General features: G+C 31.0%; 1 protein-coding gene across 9 annotated transcripts in view; it reads left to right on the top strand.

The window, feature by feature from the left end:
• The window catches only part of LOC126906581 (uncharacterized), an 80,667-nt gene that overhangs the window by 48,666 nt on the left and 10,406 nt on the right, over positions 1-21,595 (top strand). For 7 of the 9 annotated variants that reach the window (XM_050687288.1, XM_050687228.1, XM_050687220.1 and 4 more), the window contains 2 exons: positions 3,972-4,161; positions 18,688-18,787. The gene's annotated coding sequence lies outside the window, so the exon portion shown is untranslated. Of the gene's footprint in view, positions 1-1,762; positions 1,896-3,971; positions 4,162-15,894; positions 16,040-18,687; positions 18,788-21,595 lie in introns of those variants that run through there. The other 2 variants (XM_050687279.1, XM_050687273.1) reach the window with 2 other exon arrangements.

The following is a 21,595-nucleotide window of genomic DNA, read 5'->3' as shown; positions in this document are numbered from 1 at the left end:
TAATTTGGCATCGTCTTTCTTCTCGGCTGTGCCATAACCTAAGTTAATGTCGAACAAAGTACTTTAATTATTTTTTATTACTATTTTCTTTATTTTCTTATTCGCTCTATTGTTGACCATTAATATCTAAAAATAAAAATAATAAGAGACGCCGGAATAGATAATGACTAATAAACAATAAATATATTAATTTTTTCTTAAATTAAAACAAAAGTTTTATCTTACCGTTACCCCCAACAATGGACAATTTCTGTCAATTTTACTGATTGCAATCAAAGCAAAACGCTAACGAACTCTTTTTTGAAAGCACTCGAAGCGTCTCGAGCGAGGAAACAATGATAATAGAAACAGGAAATCGTTGGACGGATTTCCCAGATACCCAGACTTAGGTTGGCAACGGATTTCTTTTCGAAAAGAAATATACAATTCGTGTAGTACTGCGCTGTGGTGAGTTACGAAAAGTTTTCCAAAGTGAATGTATAGAAAAAAAAAAAAGTATTTACTAGTTTAAGAAATTTTTCACCAATGGGTTATGATGGAAACGAGCCAACGACTTTTTTCATTAATGAAATACCACATGGCTCTTAGGGCACGTGTTATTGAGAATAATAATATCCGAATAACACTGACTAACACTCACGTTACTTCATTTGGGTTTGTATATAGTTTGAGGTCGATTGCTCTGATATTTTAAATAAAAAAAAACACCAGACGAATTATCTAAAAGCGTCTGCCAAGTCAACGGCTAATGTTTTTCAAATAGCTTTATTTTCAAGTTTCCGCTATTGATGTATTTAACGGTTCAAAGACCGTCATTGTGACATAATACACACCAATGACTAAATAGAAAAAAAAGTTCAGCCAACATTGATTAAAAATAAAACCAAGAAAAACCATTTTATTTTATGTATTATATTTTCTTGTTTTTCAGTTAACTGAGAGTTCTCCCCTCGCTCCGCTTCGCTTTATTCACACCATAATGTGCGCCAATTGGTTTTTATTACATTTTTCAACGGCCTCTCATCGCTGTTTTTTTAGATCTTGTACATTGCGGCGCGATGATTTAGTCGAATAATTATAACGTTTTTAAATAATTGTAATGATTAACACTTTATTAATAAACAGGGTTGTTAAAAAACCTGTTTAAAACTTAAGTAAACAGATTAAAATGTCCCGTAAGACCAATGTAAATTTTAAAATTTTTATTGTTATTAACACACATGTTTAAAACGTAACAACCCTGTTAATAATACTCTGTATGAGTATACACCTGTTTAACCAGTGCACGTGTAATTAAAAACCATTGCATGTGCCAATTTCCTTTGTATTTTTTTCAATGGATCTAATCTTAACAGATTGACTCATAGAACTAGTTGCATAACTACTGGCTAATTATAACGTGAATAAAAAATAAGCCTAAACACGTCTGTGTAAAATTTCTTCTTTGGCGGCTTAATATCATTCATTCATTACATAATCGCCTAATCATTGTGCGTTAGTTGGTATTATTCCTACACTTTTGGTAAACAAAAGCTTATCGTCCTATTATTGCCAGTAAATTAATGTTATACAACGGCACCTAAGTTAAAGATAAAATAATGAGAATTGGGTGGAAGTAAAACGTGTGCAATATTAGAAATGACCTCGATACGACCAACATAATTGGATCTAAAGAGCCGTCGCGTTTTTACCTCCTCTATGGTAAAAATAATTAATTACGATGAAAAAATAGAAGTAATATTAACTTGCGTCTAAACAGTCGTAGGACGTACGGTAACGAATGTGGACATACTGCGCGTTTGTTGTGCGTGTGTGTGTTTAAAAAAATACACGTCCGTGAAAATGAAAAATGTGTATTTTTAATCTACACAAGACCTGTATATCTGTTACAACTGGTAAGAACATAATATTGTAAATGTATATGAGTAGGTTTATACAATTTTGTTGAAAAAGAACTAAAAGTTTCTATTGTATCTTTCAATACAATGAAATGAGATCGAATCACTTGTTGCCAATGACAGTGATAACATCGTGAATTTTGGCGTACATGACATTCATAATATTTATGTTACAACTATAATAGTTGTAATGTACCTTTGTTTGGTTTAATGGAATATTAGAATAGTGACCCTTTTTCCAATAATAACCTTCTTTAGCTATTAGACGTAGTCAAACGGTGATCGTCAAAGTATTAAATTTATCTACTAGAAAAATTAAGCTTCATAAAAAAAAAAACGACGAAACGTAATAATAACTTTTTTTGGAAGAGGGTAAAATGAATACTTTTATGAACATTATAAAAAAATTATGCTATTTTAACACATTGACGCTTAAATTATATTTCATATTAATGTTCCCTAGATCTCTCTGGAGAGTGATATATCATTCATATTACGTCTTTGTAGTACGCCACTTTATCGTAAAAGTTTATCCCATTAAATAATTCAGATAATTTTATGTTTATTTTTTTCTAGCTCTATTTAAATATTTAACTCTAACACCCTTTCGCGGGAACAATAAGATAGTTAAATGACACACACGTTTGCATAGAAACAAAATAATATCCCCGTCTCTGTTGAACATTACTGTAATATTCTTCAATACGATGTATGCTCTTGATGTTTCGTTATCATCATGACTATTGTCAATACAGTTAATTGATGTAATAATACGTGACTGTTTCGTATACATAGTTGACAATACAGAATTAGGAATAATTCAAAATAATTTCTATACTCTCGAAAAGTTTAGTGTTTACATATTGTCACCAATTAGGCAGAAGGCAGTTTAGGTACAGATCCATTTTTTATTTTGTCGATACAACAAAAGCTGCATCGTTTATATAGACCGCCATTCTTTCAGTTTTAAAAGTAATATCATTGTACCGTAAAATAAATTTTATTCGATAACATTATAATGACTATTCAGTTTTGAGAATCTATACATTTTACATGTAACAGAATGTTTAGAAGCATTAGACATGGTATAGTTTCACATAATAGTTATTAGAAATATAAATAACTGTGAACTGCGTCGTTTTACCTGCTGTTGTGTTAATAAAAATTAGATAGATAAATTTGTAGACAAATAAATTCTTTCATTTTTGCATTTCCCTCGTGCTGCGGAATTGCACAAAAAACAAAAAAGATTATGGTTTTAGTAAAAATTATCTTTAATGTAATTGTAATATTAACGCTACTGTAATGTTTTCATTTACAATTTTTACATTCATTATCTAATTATATCATCAAAAACTACTATATTTTTCTCCTCTTGATAGATTTATATTACTCGCAGGTGAGATATTTATACACTCTGAAAGTTAATTAATAATGACTGAACCTATTGTTATTTGAAGTGGTCGACTTAAAGTATTTTTAAGTAATAATAAGTTTATTTTAAAATGTTATATTTTTTGTTGTCGCTTTAATTTATTAAAGCTTTCAACAATGTTAACAAAAAAAAACATAAAATTAAGTATAGTTGCTATTATTTAAAGTTGATTTTAATTTTCATCTTTTGTGTTTTTATTGTTTTACTAAAAACATAAATTTTAGCCGTTGTAATTCACAAAATCCTTTCATTTAAATATTATTCGTTCAGTATATTTTCTACTTTGCGGTTAACTTTTATAGGGTTTATTAAATATCGGTGTTGTATACTCTCGTTAATTACCCAGCTACACGACACGATGAAATTCAAAGACATTTTATAAGACATAATTTATTATATAGTTTTTTTTTAATACAAATCCTTCATCAGTCATTTGTTTGTCACCTCGTGATGGATGTCACGTGTACCGTGTAATTTTCGCTAGTCTTCTGTGTATCTCAAATATCAATTATTAGATAACCGCGTCTGAGCCCTAAGCACGTACTTTGAAAATAATAATTTCCTCTGTTACTCACTTTGGTAATATAATTGAAGGGTATATTATTTGTTTACTAATTTTATTACTTTTATGTTTACAGTAGCCGAAAAATGAGAATGACGAAATTGGAAATATTGTTTTACGAGTGTTATTAAATTCGTCGTCAGAATTAAAAAACTATTTTGATTGTTCAAGATTTTATTAAATTGAAGGCTGAAGTAAAATATCGAAACTACTCGAGCTCATCTCCGTCCGCTGTAGTAACGGATACCATGAAATCCCGTAAAAGGGTAAGTCAGTATCATCATATATTTCAGCGTTATTGTTTTTGTTAATATTTACACACTGTAACAACAGTGTTCGGGTGTACGTCACTTGACGTTTCGTTAGTTTCTTTCTGAGAAATGAAAATTCTAGTTGGCAAAATAAAAATAATGCCAACATCGATTTGTGTATTTGAGCACACTTAGGTTTGTACAGGAAACCCCTGCGGGCCAGGTCTATTTTACTACTGGACGGTGAAAATGCGAAATGTTAATCTTAAGTGAGACCTCCGAAAATGCATTTGAATATTTCTAAGGGCCCGAAATCGTCTGAGGGGAACTCTGAATAACACATGATGTTGCACGGCAATAATGCGGTCTGGTCAGACGGTAAATTCAACAGCCAATTTAAACGTCCGGGAAACTTTTTGTTCACATATTTATAACGACATATATCGGAAAATTACAGTTATAATACTTGGGCGTTTTACTCGGTTTCGGAATTCGATAATTTAATTGTACACGGCTAAAACAAACGAGTTAAGCAAACAATCATTTATTCGTCGGACACTGTAAAACTGTACTCTGTTCGATTACAATGAAATAACGCACGTGTTCGCAAAGAATTTTACTCGTTGTTGTTTCGGCAAAACCCAATTTCAAACTCTTATGCTTTGCATCGGAGTCCTTATGGGTAAATCGTGGCACCTGATATCGTTTTAATAACCATTTGATAAGCCCCCGGCATAGTGCGGTGCATTGGTTGAATTACATGTATAATTTGATATAGATCTAAAAGTCATGTATTATGTTCACGGGTTTACTGTCTATTTATCTAATTAATAAACTTTAAATTATAGGTTAAGTATATATTTTAGTATCTTAATAAATTACATACATCCAATTGTATATCTTATGGAACATGTGTATCATTTTGCCCCAAGGCAGTCGAATAGTATTACCCATCTAGTTTCAATAACAAAGCGTTTATTTATAGGCTATTATGACCATTTCCTGAGAATCGTCTAATTGACTATTCCGTAAAAACATACTGAATGTTATTGAAAAATAATATACAGCCTCATTTTTTGTAAGCAGAGCCGCTTTGAATTCCTATCGAAAATAGATTATAGCCGGTGACTATTAATATTGTCAACCTTTAGAAACCGCGGGTCCTCGTATGATCGGTGTTGTTGTGATACAGATTTATTGATGCAATAAACAAAATTAAACACATATATTTTAACCGTTCCTTAAAGCGTGAAAAATCTAAAAAAGAAAACTAAAAAAGATCTATTGACCAACGACCCGGTACCTATTGTCTGTTGCGGTCGGCTTTATGTGTACCATGTGACGTTGAACAATCGTTAAAAAATAGCAACGTGCGTCTGAGATGTTGGAGTCGTTTAGTCGTACAAGCGTTTTTTAAACAATATAAAAATATCTCGATTCACATAATATAACATTTATAACGTAATGATTAAAATGGATTCTTGGATTGTATATATCGCATGTAAATAATATTCTTGGAATAATAACTAAAAAAAAAAAAAAAAATTCACGTAGCATGTAAGCCGCCTCCGAAAAGATTACTTTTTTATCAAATATTTAACACGGGGGTCTTTACAGTTGAAAACAATTGTAATAAAACACGTGTCATGCTGAAATATTAATCGATTCGAAAAACGATAATGTACTATAAAAAATTAGATTTGTTTTATAACACAACGGTTTTCTTTAGAAATCATTTGTAAATCTTAATGCATTCGTAGAACTCTTAATTATATACCGTTTGCTCTATCGAGTTCAAATGTTTTAATTCATGTTTAATCTATATTTTTCTTATTTGACCGTTTATATGATTCACGTAAATTGTTGCAATCTCATTAATCAAATATTGAAAATTTTAGTTGAAAAAATTTATGGTTTTTGTATTAATAAAAAATTTATAGTTCGCTGAAAAAAAATATGGGTAATTGTAAAACTTGCTCAACTTCCATAAAACTTTATGCAACTTATTTCTATTTTATAAACCGGTCTTCAATTAGTTAATACTAGAGTTTTAATACTCTGCGCTGTTGGTTTGAAAATCACTTTTTGTGAACCACTTTAAATGGAAATCGGGAGCTGCCAAAATTAAATTATACAAACAGCGTCATTACACTCTTTTTTACCCACGGTCAATCCTATAGACGAAATACAACTCAATTTAAATTTCCCTGAAGATTCAAGTATTTTGCCTTTTAAATAAAATAAAAAAATACCGTTGAATATTTTTCCTACTCATTGTCTATTTGGCATAAAAAAATCTTGAAACTTAAAAAAATATCCACTCGGACCATTGTACTGTAAAGAAAAACTTTGGTATAAAAGAATTTTGTAATCTAATCGATTAAAGTTTGTTTTTAAAAACTTTCCTATGTTATTGTTATCAATTTTCTTTCCATTTATTAAATGTTATTTATATATTTATTTTTTTTCAAATTTTATTTTGGGGTTATGTTTAGAGAAAAATATGTTGATTCGATATACGTTTCAAAATATTGTTACTATTTTTTGTTTACCGAAGATACAAATATGTTGTCCCTTTATTCGTGACAAATATATGTAATGTTGCAATATAAACGTACAATCATATCTGTACTAATGTAATATCCATGACGCAAAATATGCCCTCGCCGGCTAAGGAAATAGGAAAATTGAATGAAAAAAAAACTGGAAAATAAACGCGTGCGACAAATTCCGTCTTTTTATCTGTTTCCGCCGACTGATATTGTACGGCCTTATGAGATACCAATTCATATGTTTCTTTGCATTCCGTTTCGCCAAAATCACTCTACGAAAACTCTGCGTGTGTTTCCTACGTGCATCATTCTTAGTTTTATTACTACTCATATATACATTTATAAGCATATAAGAGAGGTGCTCGTAATAAAATAACGGCTACTTATCTGTACGTTTCGTATAGTAGTAATAATTGTAATGATAATAATAAATGGTGTATAAACTTTGGGATACGAACACTGACAATAACTGACATTAGCATTAGAATATCTTGCTTGGTGTTTGAAATACATTGTTTTATGATCTTCTTTGTAAATGTGCATAAGGAGAAGGAAAATCGACAAGCAACCGAGTTTAAAATTAAACTACAGTATATAATATTATTGTTGTTATGCATTTATTTAAATATTAATGAATGTAACCACGTACATAGAGTAGTTAGGTTCACATGTATTTATCAAAGTTGTATGTGTGACTTTTGAACTTAAATTAACGATGGCAGCCTTACACTCTTACCTTCCGTTCACCTCGTCCGTTGTCGTTCAGTTAGTGGATTTTCGCAGTAGTCTTCTTTAGTGTATGTGTTTGAAATTTCGTCGTATTTTAATAAGAAATATTACTCTTTGCATATCTTCAACCGCGATCCGGACGTTATTATTTATATATATATATATACATATTTTGAATAATTTGAACACCTACTGCTTGTGATGTTTATTAGATCAATTAGTACAATTTATATGAGTGTTACAAAGAGCAAATCGAAGTGCTTTAGTTGAATTTCAATGCCATTAATTTAAAGTGAATAGACCACATGGTTCTGTGTTATAGTGCAAAATGGGAAACTTGAGATAAAATTTACCCACGTGAACAGGTCGTACTGCATTTCTAATAAAGCGTATCCAATTCCCTGTTCATTATTGACGCTTAGTCTGATGCCATTTTTTGGCCACTCGGCCGTATTATTCAGAACAAAGAAGAAAAGTTAATAGATAAAAAAAAGACGGCATGTTCTTGTAACCTTTAACTTGGCATTTACTTGTACACATAACATAGTTACTTTATGCATTATTCATAATAGATAGAATGCTTATCAAACACAGCGTTTTCTTTTTAAAAAAAATAGTCTGAAAGAAATTTTTGCTGAAAGATGGTTCTTAAACAATGACATCTGTGTTGATTTTTATTCACTGTAAATACTTGCGTTGTTTACAACTATGTAGATTTTAGATGATACAAAAAAGTAATGTCTTTGTATTTTTATTTTCCTTATTCATGAAAAATGTACTCGATAGAAATCGATGTGCTTATACTTGCTTCAATTCCTGTCTGATTATTGATGTTGTTTTACGTCAAATAGTATAAGAAGCCGTACTTTTTAAAATTTCAAATTGAAACGTATAACTTCTCTATGAAAACTAATACGCTACCATTTTATAATTTTATGCGTCTTGTTCATTTTCCGGTTTATATGCTCTATACATTTTTAATTACTTGTTCATTGTTTGAATAATATTTCCATGGTCCATTTCTATGAATAATTAATAGTACACTAACGGTATTTCGAATTAACGTGACTTGCTTTGACTTATATGAACTTTAAACTTAGTCTGTTTTATTAAAAGACCTCGATGATCTATAAATACAATTTCACTATCCAGTTTATTTGAGACATATTAACGCGTTTAATAAATATTCGCTGTTTGTACTGATTTTCTATAAAATCAATTCAAATAATCTAAAATTAATCATGTTATTATTAAACTTTATTGTTTGTTAAGTTTTTTATATTTGTTTGTTTTGGCTTTTTAAATAAAGTTGATGATTGTGTTCGTCATTGTTGTCTAAAATTGCTTAAGAAAATATTATTGTTAATTGAATGATTCACTGCAAGATATTATCCAAAAAGTTTCATACACGGATATGATACTTTTTATTCATAAGTTAATTTTACACACAAGTAGTGTAATTTTGTCATAAAATACTAACATTTCGTACACAAATATAACACTTTTATAACTATTTATCAAGTTTTTCCTATCGCCGCGTATGCTGTAAAAAATTCCAATACATGTATGTGAAAAATTGTATATTTTTTTTCAAAGAGTGTTCGTTCAAATTTCCAACTTTTTAGTTTCGGTATGAATATTACCGATTCCCCACGAATAGCGATGCAACGAAGAAATGCTATTAGCCTATAATTGAAGTAAATCGTAACACAGTTATGAAGTTTAATATTGTTTGTATGATGCGTGTGCATAAAATCGTCGACATTGTTGTTTGCGTTGTACATTCAATCTAAAATTAATTAACCTTAAGGAAATTACTGGATAAAGTTTTCACTGTCACGAAGTTGATGCAAACATGATGCTCAGTATCTACATGTTCACGCCAACGCGGACAAACGATAAATATTTAGAAACTTAATACACAAAACTTCCATTCAATTCTGTTGACAACAAAAGCAAATGAACTATTCTTTAATATGGGATCGTGCGTAAAAAGGAGAACATTTGCACAACGCCTTTGTAATAGATTTTAGTTCGACACATTCTTAAGCTTAACTTCATTAAAACGCTTACAATAATAAAACGAAAAAAATTCCGTCTAGTGGATGAAAAACTTATCGAAGCGCGTTTCATTAACGAAACATTATTTATAGAAAGTGAACAAACGTAATTGTCTTTTGTAAGCTGCCGTTGATCCTAAGCCTACTACTTGTTGGCAAACGGTTTTACTGTCTTCTTTTTTGTGCATACAGCACATTTGTGGAAAACCACAGCATAGGGCCAAGTCAATAAAGAAATACTCAAATCAAACTTTTGTACATTGTCAACGCGCAGTCGATAGAACTTTTCAAATTTCAGTGGCACACACATTCCAACATACAATTACATTTGAAAATTGGAAAAACTTTATCAGACAACGGGTCATGATCGATCACTAATATATATTCTACACACGCCCTGTGTGTAAATATATATATATATAAATATTAACTTATTTTCCGACACAAAAATGTCTAACAATACTTGCTATTTGATTGCCTTATAGTTCCTTTAGGTATGAATAAAACAACTCGCACAGAACGTCATTAGATGTTAATACCACATCGGTAAATGCCAGTCCATTTGTGTTTAATCAGATTTTATAGTAAAACCACACCATTAAATAAGTTAAATTTTCAACGCGACCATCAGGCGTTAACCATGCGCAGTTGATGTTTTTTATTTTTTTAATAAACACACTTTGATAACAATGCGGGGCCGGAAATAAATTAGCCGGAACAAACTTTGACCGTATTTATATAGGATCACAACCTTTAAGTCGTAGTTTTTAGCGTTAGACAAAGTTTTCATTGCACCGTTAAACACAAAAAGTTATACAATATAAGTCAAGTTTTTTTTTATAAACGCCGCTGAACGTTTTTCTTATTACCAACTATTCGGAAGACCATACTTAGTAGTACCACTAACATTTCTTTTTTATGTACCCATAGTTATTATGTGCTGTTTTTCGATGCTCATACCATTCGATTTTAAAGATACTTCTCGTTAGTTTTCATAATAATCGATAAGTTAAACGAAAAATGTGATTTTTTATCTGTTCAATTTAAAGCGATCGGGTCGTCCGCATTAAGGAGCACCGAACGTCCCAGGCCTTGTGAACTTAAAGGACCCACCACAAAATTAACTAGTTTATCGTGATTAGTGGCATATAGTTTATAGGTTTTTTTTTTTTGCTCATTTTTTTATGTTAGTGATGTTTTTTACAGTGGAGCTCCATTTCTATGTATCTCGCCAGGCCCATATAGGCTTTAATCCGGCCCTGAATGCTAATTTTGTATGTGTAATACGTTAACAACTAATCGTACAAGTTATCTAAGGAGAAATTCAATTTTATGACGTTTTTTCTGAATGGGATCGTGTTTAACGTGTAAGTTTGAAATATTTTCATCTATTTGCAACGATAAATCTATACCGAGCCAACAACACAATACTGTTGTATTTCATTGTCTGTATGGTCATCACAACAATAATAGATACTCTTATCGTTAGTTTGTCACATATCCAGGACACTCGTTCACTGGTCGCATACCTATGACATTTTTGTACAGTATAATTAGATAAAAAGTGTTGTACGGGTGTGCCGGATGGTAATGTGTTTGTACCACTGCGATTAAACGTAAAGGACGACCTTCATAAATATTTGCCACTGCCTTTGCTGCATATATGAACGGATATGGCTTACATACATTTGTAAATGTCGTTATTTCAACTCGGATGCCAACAGTACGTTTGCTAATTAGTTTTCGCGTTTACCATTATACAAATATGATGTTTACTTAAACGCTGCATTGTTATCTATCTTGAAACAGAGTCATCTTGTACGTGAAAAGTAATCGTTCGTAAAAGGTCATTAGCGAAATTCCTGGAAAGTATGGTGTTGTGCAGATACACAGACGGTTTTTGTACCCCTATGCATTTACTGTTTTAAATAGTAATTAATTACTATTTCTGTGAATGTTCCCTTAAAAAGCTTTTATGTAGTTAATATCTAATTTTGTTAGTAAATTGGAACAAGTCCATTAAAATAATACAATTTTAATTACACTTGATGATTTTATTTCGAAACAAATAAATAATTACAAACAAAGCTTAAAAGCTCGTGTAAATTATGTTTTCTTTGTACAAAGAATTTTTGTTTGTATTCACTCAAAACGACGAAAACCGTACGTTGGCCACTTCTATTTATTTTCAGTATTAAAACAAAACCCTTAAGAATAACGAACGATAAGATATTGAGATAAGTAACAGCGTTGTCAGGGTAAAGCAAGTAGAACCAATTCGTTTACGTCGGTCCACCGAGCTGACAACGTCGACACTTACTAATTTAGACTAATCTACTATTGCAAAAACAACGATGGTATAATTTCGTAACAAAAATAAGAAAAAAAATTGCTTAAAGTAATCTAATATTCTCTCAAAGATTGTCCCATAACATTTATAAGCTGCGCATCTGATGAAAAATTTAGTGGTTCAACAAAATTACAAAGAACATTGCATATTTGTATCTCTTTTTTTTTTTCATATTATGTCTCCCAATTTCTCACTTTAACCGACCATAAAACTTACCAATGCATATAACTACAATGTCTGTCCTCTCCTATCTGGTAAAATATTTTATGGTCATTTTAATCCACCCCATATTTATGTGAAATGTTCACCAACATTAATAAATTTATTTTCTTAAAACTTGAAATATCAGCAAAATTACGAGGATTCTATTTCATTACAATGATATCGCGTTATTTAGCGTTACTTGTAAAACGCTCAGTTACTTGAGGCTATCAAAGGTCAATTTTAATATTATTTTCTTACACGCATTTCAAGTTAAAACTACACCAATTATTACATCGAAATATTATATTATTATCTGTATGACTAATAATCCCGTTGGCAAAATTAACCGTCTTGTTTGCATGCGAAATGTTTAATTTGGCTACTGACAATCAAGTCCATCTGTTGCCGAATTCGCAAACATCAGAACAGACTATTTCAGTAATTTCAGAGTATTCTTGTTAATTAATTATTGTAATGACACTCGCAGTTGTACGGCGACATTGATAGTTTCTGTTGGTATATAGAAGTGGTTAACAATTGTTTGAAAACGTGATAAAATACATATATAAATAAGTTTCTTTAATGTCAGACTTTATTTTGTTTTTCTTTTGTGATTTTTTTTTTAACCAAACAAAACGGTCTAATTTTTTTTCAATAAATATCAAGTTCAAGGTTTGTATCACAGCAGTGCTGCAACTGCTGTTCAAGGTCTATATAATTATGTTAGTTTTCGCATAGTCGGGCGTTTCCATTGTCCATATTTTAGGCATCAATAAAAATTTGCATCCATTTATAACAACTGGCGAACAGGTGAATCGCCAAGGATGCTACTATTTAATAAACGTCAGTGTAATCTATCTACTTGGAAGCTGATGGTCTCCACCATGGTAGTGGTGGATATGTGATGTTCGTATACAATACTTGACCTTTCACTAACTTGGTCCAACACAATGGGTAACCGGTTTCGTTCACGGCCACTGGTATCTCGACCGCCACCGTCACCGTGTACGATTCGCTCTCTTTGTTTTGTCGAAGGCGGCGGTGGTCCATACGACTCTCGGCTGCCTAGAGAATCGCTGCATTTTCTCCTCGGTCCACCCACTAATTATATTGACACCGGCGGCAGTCACCTAACATTGTTGCCAACTTGACAACACTGGCTATCCCGTATCTAAGACGATTTTGTAAAAATCACAGTTCATCGTTAATTCAGATTTCAGCGTCATCGCTTGACATTTGACCTTAACACTTGCTTTGGTTTTTTATCAATGATTGTAGCTTGATCCTAACGGCCTAACAGCACTGCCTGTTATTGACCCACTTCAATTGTTTTAATGAGACGACAATTTAAAAGCTATCGTTGGCGGCAATTGTTATTATTGTAATTATTCGAAACCACCAATGTCAATTAAGAAAAAAGACTTGACAACGTCGTGTACCACCGTTTCTACACAGACACAAAAGACTTACGATTGCCGAGCAAATAATGCACACCATATAAAACACTGTGACGTCAATTTTTCTTATGTGCAACGATAAAATCAACGATGTTTTGATTACGATTTTTCAACGGCACAAGACCTGCCAAAATTTGACCATAAATCATTTCCATGTCTGTTTTGTTTAGAGTCATCTCGAATATTTATTCTATACTTAGCATCGGGAATTTTCGTTCGCATATGTTCCTGTGCATGAAGTTGGTGTTTTTTTTTTTATTTTTTGCTGTCATACGTCTAACCCCCTTCTTGTGGGATGATGCGAAACTTTTTGGCCGAGTATTAAGACGGCGGTAAACTTGTTACACACAAAATAATAATATCCGACGACGACCATCAATCATCACCACTGGCACCGATGTTGTCGGCCAAACTTGGTCGGACTAGATTATAATAAGAATCCTCGAAACGCTATTCTATTTGACGTCAATAAACTAAAACCGCGTTGTTGAAAACTGATAAACAGTAATTATTTATATCCCTTTTTGCTCGTTTGACACTCGGAAAACGGTCACTAATGAACTGTAACACTAAACAATTAAATTCTGGAATAATATTTTTCAAACGAATCATTTTTGTTATTTTGCGCGTTGGTGTTGGTTTTACAATAACAATAACAGTAACGGTGTACCGCTCAGTTAATAGTTCAATTTTTTTTTTTTTAGATGTTTTCTGTTTAATTGACCACCAGAAATGCGTTAACAAATAATTATTTTTGCTCCACAGATCATTAATAATAATTATTATAATTGTTGAAACGGTAATATTTTGAGTATTTTTCCCCTATTCTATTACAGATGCGTGCAATCCAGGTATTTTTTTAACTCGATGTGGCACGTGATGTTTGCTGTAAATCAAATTACACTGCGCTCTAAAAACAAAACTCTTATTACATTGAGTCTCATAATTTAATAAAAAAATAATTGCAATTAAAATCTTTTAATTTATTCGTTGAAATTCTGATAGAAGTTTTATGTATATATCTAAAAATAATAATAAGATTTTTCAAAGTAATTGTTTGTGTCGTCGTTTCCTTCACATAAAACCTCTAAAACTTCCGCTTGTATATGTATATAAAAATCTTGACAACCGGGAAATTGTTCGCCTCTTTCTCTCCCACCCTCTTCATCGCTATATGTACTTGACACTGTCTCATCTCAACTAAGAAGAATTTATGGTTGTCAACAAAGTTTATGTTATTGATTTTGGTCGCGGAAATTTTCAACGTTCCCGCGAATAATTTCCTTTGCCTCCTGCATACCTATTCAATTTTGTGAAACGTATCAATAAAAAAATAAACCGCCTACCCTCAAAAAATGTCGTATAGAATATAGTAAACGCGTAGGAAACGTACATCGTCAAATATACAGGTCACCGCAAAGTGCGTGTCATTCGACCATTGATTATATTCGATCCCTTATACGTACACGTTTTCAGATAAACACATCTCCCCCCTGGGTGTATATTATATTGTTGTTTGGACGTTTTCTAAGACCGAATATCTTATATTCACCGTGTCGTGGGATCGTTGGCAGGTAGGCTGTACCAGACTGGACAACTACCGAAAAAACCGGTGTACGTAAAAAAATTCTACAGTTTTTCTTCACCTGAAGTGTTGCTATTAAATTCAAAACATTTCGAGTGTCCCTAATAAAAGCAATGGGGGAAAAATGTCGAATCCGGACAAAAAAAAAATGTGTACCGCTATTATATTTTTGGTCAGTCCATTAAACAACTACTCGATGCTGTGCAACGACTGTCGATCATGTGATATTATTTGACAAGCTAATGGAACACGGCGGATCTACTAACTTAAAACGTCATTGCCCATAAACGTCCATCGATTGTTATAAAACGGATTGACACATTTACCATTGTGTTGTTTCAAACATAGCTCATGGTGTCATATCAATTAACCAATTTTCAAGGAAATGCATATTATTTTAAGTGCAAGACAATCATAAACTGAATTTGGTTTACTAATTTGAGGATAGTGTCGGGTCATGATTGTAATAATTAAATTTACCATTTAAATATCTATGCTCGTTTAATGTTTTAACGAGACAAGTGTTAGGAGTGAGCAATTTGCGTTCAGTTTGATATCAGACTGCTGAATATATCTCATATGTATAGTCTGATGGTGGATCCCCTCATTTTGGCCTAGAATATTGTAAAACTAATTGATTTTGACGGAGTTAACGTAATCGGTCGATAGAAATTTATGTTAAGAGCTGTTGCTGAGAACTGTGTACGTTGTTTTGTAGCCATGCGCGACGTACATTCGTGTTACCACAAAACGTTGAGAACGTCAGCAGCCGAACAGGTTACCGGCCGAGCCGACCGACTACAATGATAACAACACTTCAGACAAACAGTTTGCTATCGAAACGGTCGAGTTGCGGTTGTGCGCAGTGTGAGTGACGCGAGTTGATTTCCATTGAGTTCAACCCACTGCTAATTGGATAATTACTATATTAAAAATCATCGTTGACGTAGGAACTAGTAAGTGTTAACTTTTTCGTACCGTCGTTGTCGTCAACTGCATTTTTTTTTTTTTTTTTGACGAGTAAAACGGTATCAAGAATACCAACCAAAAATATGTATGATTCATAAATTATTTGTACATTTGTTTTTTGAGTATTATTTTTCCACCGAGTTTATCAATTTTGTTCGTTTTTGTATGTTTGCTTTTTATACCATAAATGCTCCCACGATGCTCTCGCAGTATCATTATTATCACGCAGACATGATCCCACTGAAATTTTAGTTTTGTTTTCATCGTTAATTTGAAATTTAACACCGCCATACTGTACATTTGTTATTATTTTAGGGCTTTTATTTCGGCGATACATTTCAGTGTTTATAAGCTATTGTAATTATTACACCGAAAATACAACTCCGGATGGTTGTCTTAATGATCGGCTGGCCTTTTGAGATCGTGTAATGCTCTGCTGCAAAGGACGCAGAATTGGATAGGGTAATCCAGACAAGCACACTTCGAGTACCGTGAAAATAAATATTTTTTTTTCAATTTAATGAAAAAAAAAAAAACGAAATGTATACTTATAATTAAATCCTCTTGGGTATCTCGGCAGCTATTATTTTTTTCCTTCGTTTCTAAAATTGTAAAAATCCATTCCTATCCCAACGCGGAAAGCTTGATTTTCTTTTTCCTGCCTCTCCTCTCTCCTTATTGGCCAGGGTGTTATGATTATAATTTTTTTTTATGTTTGAATAATTAATTTCCTCTTTTTACTTGCTGCAAATCAGAAAAATTACTGAAAACTTCCAGCGATATTTCTCTCCGCCGTGTTTTTTATCATTAATCGTTCCAATCGTGAATGGGCCGGCGGGTCGTCATTGCGCTCACGAATGACATAATATTTAATTACTGTGACTTCCTCGCCCTTGCGTAAACAAGTGGTTACTTCCGCATTCGACGTACCTGCGTGTGACATGAACGACGATAAAACTTATTATGTCATATCTAATCATTTACATATATAAAAAATTTCGCCTAGTCATAAAGCTTAGGGAAATCACCCGTTGAATTGCGGTTTACGACGATGTTGTTATTTTTGTAAACGTGCCGTCATTGCAAAAATATGCTATGAGTGAGATAATGTTGGATTTCGTTACCTTGACCGTCGGTGTTGATAAAGTGCGGCAACCGCGTTTACTTTTCCTGTGAACAAATTTTTTCCTCAATAATTGCGAACATGATAATAATTCCATCTGGTAAACCTCTTTCCGTCAAAATGACCCTATACTCTTATCAGCGAGTTTGATTTCTGCCAAAATGGATTAAATATTTCATCTGATATTTATGAGAACCCCTGAATCATACTTATAAAAAACAAATAACATCACCTATACAATGTCCATTGACTATATCAATTCATAGTGTGTTATATCTATATGATGTTATGTAATTTTAAAATGCTTGTATTCGCAAACCTTAATTATGATTCATTAAGAGTCACAACGATTTATTTTCATTTGTACTTTAAAAGTTCAATTATGAATTTAATCTAAACATTATAATAATATAAGAGTACAGGGGCTATGCATTACGGCTAATACCAAAAGAATTTTAGTAACTTTTGTTTTGGTGATTATTTTGTTAATTTTCTGTAACATTTAAAATTTTGTCAAAATTTGAATTTGTCTGTATTTATTCTACGGTATCAAACGCTGGTTATGTTTTATAAAAAAAGTGAACAATCTTTTCACACAAAATATGATATGTGTATGGATTTTTCCATTAAAATTGTGAACGTCGTAATGACCGGCTTTAATTCAAATAAAAACACGAACAATACCTATAACTTAATAAGTAGTTTTATCTCTTTAGAGAATCTCTTTAGTATATAAATCTACTTATACTAACTAAAATTAGAATTTATTTATCACGAGTCAAGATTTATATTATACCAAGTATAGGTCTATTATATTTACATACTTGGTATTAATACGATGATAAGATATTTGAAAGGCAATTATTACTAATCACTCTCATTTAAATGCGTAAGTAATTTTCATGGAAAAAGTTACACACCTCCAAATTATAGTAATCACGAAATGATAGTGTTTTCTTCTGTCCTTTTCTCAACACGTATTTCAATGTTTAATACCATTAATAATACAAACTTTAAAATGCTACAGAATATTTACTACTAAATATGTATAAGATATTTTTTTATCAACATTTTTCTTAAAATCTGCTCAATAAATTAGGTATCTTAAATATTTTTTTACATTTTATTTAAAATTTAAAAATAACGAATTTTTTTAATAAAATGTAAAAAAAAAATCAACTGGATCAAAAGTTATTTAAGATGTCAGCGAGTGCTGGGCCACCTGTATATTTTAATTGGCTATAAAACATATATAAGTATTTTCCTTGTAAAGTAATTTATGTGGTATTATAAATATTCATATTTTTATTTCCCAATATTATCTTAAATTTTTCTCGATTACATAAGACATTTCAATAGAACATTAAGTAAAATATTTTTTACCTATTTTGTTGAAAATCGGAAAACGACTTTTGGCGGAAAACAAACTGGCTGATAAGAGAAAAAGGGTCATTTTGGCGAAAATCGACAATCTATCATCATTTTAGTAATGGATTATGCATTTGATTACAGGGCCATGAAGCAGGACGGGATCGGATCGCTACGATGCGTTGATAATCAAAAGAGATTTCCACACCTCGAGCACCATCACTGAGCCTCTTTTGTGTTTTGTGTAAGTTAACTTCTTAATTTTTTTTAAATTTTTCACTAGAATACATACGTTACACTAGTCGAACAATTATACAATTCTCAGGGTTATTCGAAATAAATTAATTAATCAGACAAGACACTTGAAAAACGTATAGTTTCGCTCATTTGTATACTTTGAAACACATTTAATCGAGATAATTTAAACAGTGTAGCTTTACTTAATATTAATTGTCAACGACCAAAGTCAACGCTGTATTCATTCTGGCAATCATATAGTTTGCATTTGTAGCTTGTATTACATATCAGACAAATTATGCGGTTGATTCTGTGCACAATTGCCGTATTGTTTATCGGAGAAACAACGTTGTCTTGAGAATACTCAAAAACTACTACAATAATATTACTGCACCACCCACAATTGTATTGTGCACCTATTGAATTTGTATTGTTTTAAAACGGTTAAGGTGAAAATGTATTTAGCTCTCTATAGAAGTCGGCTATAGATGTTTGCCTTTGCCCGTCTTGAACATTTATGGCTTATGTGCAATTGTAGTAACAGGTGGTTGGCGTTAATATTTATTGGTTAAAAAACTCCATTTTAGTACCACAGGGTTTGTTTTAGTTTGACGATGCAAAAATAAATAGCAAATGTTTTATTGCTTAAGGACCAAATCCAGCAAAGATTTTACTAGAACATTTATATCAATTAACCTTTTAAACCGTATGTATTAATTTAAGTTAATTTTCAGCTTTAGAAATCTATTAGTTATTGTCAGTTTTTAGTCGTACAAAGTCTACAGTACTTATATTTATTTGGGACAATGAAATTTGATTTGTTTAAAAGTCAATAAAAACTTCCATTATGAATATTTTAACGTGTGTCGCCACATTATTACTTATTAATTTTGGAAATTCAATCAAATTTAATTCCTCGATGGCTTTTTCATCAAATTTAAAGTAATAAAACAAATAAAAATAGATTTTCAATTGTGTATAGTTCTAAGAAAACATTTAGATTATATTCTTCATACTCAATAAATAACATAATCAGTTATCTCTTCGTAATTCGTACTGTTTGTGTTGTTTTATACTAACTTGATAAATAAGACTATGATCCTAATTCACAAGAAGTAATTTAAATATTAAAAAATTTAATTATTAGAGAAATAATTCTCTCTGAATAAAAAAGTAAATATTCAGCGAGTCTAAAATTAATTTTGTTTCAAAATGATAAAAAAATAATAAAATGAACTAATTGTTTACATCTTAATTCCAAGTTGTTTAAATTCTATAAATGTATTACGAACACCATGTAATTTATACAACATCATAATCTTCTACCTTTTACAAGTAACCGTTTTTTCTTTAATGCTTTCAATGGGTTAATTAAAAATAACATTTTTCTTTCCAATCAGTTACATTTTTATTTTAGTTATTATCAGTACTAATATTTTTAATAATTTATAAAATATTTGAATATTTGTCTTAATTTTTCACTGTACAGTTTTACACATATAATGGTATAAAAAAAAAAAAAAACAATTAGTGCTCGCCTTAAAATTTTAATGCAAAGTTAAAATATTATTATTAATGTTCTCTACATCTACGTTGATTACTTAAAACTTAGTCTCATCGATTATTATTATCTAGAAACACAGAAGTTCGGGTCGCCGAATTGTTAAAAATAAACGATTTAATAAAACAGACATCAGTAATTGAAAATAAATAATTGTCACCAGACAATTACAGTCTTAATTGAACTTTGTTATTGTGTAACTCAATAGAAATGTTCATTATTTGTCTTTATCATGTTCGACAGTCATGACTATTAAGTGTGCACAAGTGTTGATTCAACATTTTAGGTTAAATCATTTCTTATCAAACGACAGTATAACTATTAGTCCTGGATTCATCGTCATAGGTCAATTAGAGTTTAGCTTGTTAATGAACAACCATTGTCAGTGTTGCCATTGGAATATTAATCATTGTTTTTCAGTATTGTTAATATCGTCTAGTAGTTGCGAATGTGAACTTCTCATTTCCAAACGAATTATCATGTGAAAATTAGTCCATTAAGTTATTTTAAATCGTACAGTCAAATAAGCAGAGCATATTTGAAAATGAATACACTTGTCACAAAAGCACATTGCTTCTTTTACCTTGTCTTTATTAATTTTTCTTTTAAACAAATGCCATGAAATTTGTTCAGCATTATTATTTAAGGGACAGTACTACAGAGTCGGTTATGTATTTCTTTATTCTTTTATTTCTTATTACACGAGTACATATTTGTACTTATTCCATAAAATATTTTTTTGTCTTACCAAAAGTTGTGTGCCTGATAAATCAAAAATTTATAGTTTAATTCGGTTTGTTTGCTTACTTACTGGTAAGATATTCTTGTCCATAATAAATTCAATTATTATAAATAACAAAATGCAATTATACAAATTTATTATTTATCAAAAATATTTTATTCAATCTGAAAGTTTCATAAATCATTCATTTCTTTCTTTTTTCATCGACCAAATTACATTACTCTGGTTTATTATTGTTTTATTTTATTTCAACATAAAATTAGTCTTGTAATCTTCTTTCCAATATAAATGTACGTATTTTTTTATTTAAATGAAAATGCGGTTTTAATTTAAACTCGATTTGAAATTGCTATTGTTTTAACCCGTAAAATATTTTTGTAAATATTTCATTTTAATAACATTAAAAACGCATTCGTTCGGTATATTGTAAATGTTCACTTTTAAAATAAAAGTTGTGTTCGATGTACATGTAACGTTTTTATAATAAATTTCTATTGCTCTACTCTCACAAA

The sequence above is a fragment of the Daktulosphaira vitifoliae genome, unplaced genomic scaffold (assembly GCF_025091365.1).
Source record: "Daktulosphaira vitifoliae isolate Bord-2020 unplaced genomic scaffold, ASM2509136v1 Scaffold_1, whole genome shotgun sequence".
Classification (NCBI taxonomy): Eukaryota; Metazoa; Arthropoda; class Insecta; order Hemiptera; family Phylloxeridae; genus Daktulosphaira; species Daktulosphaira vitifoliae.
Note: the sequence above shows the minus strand (reverse complement) of the source record. Positions and strands in the feature narration are given on the sequence as shown.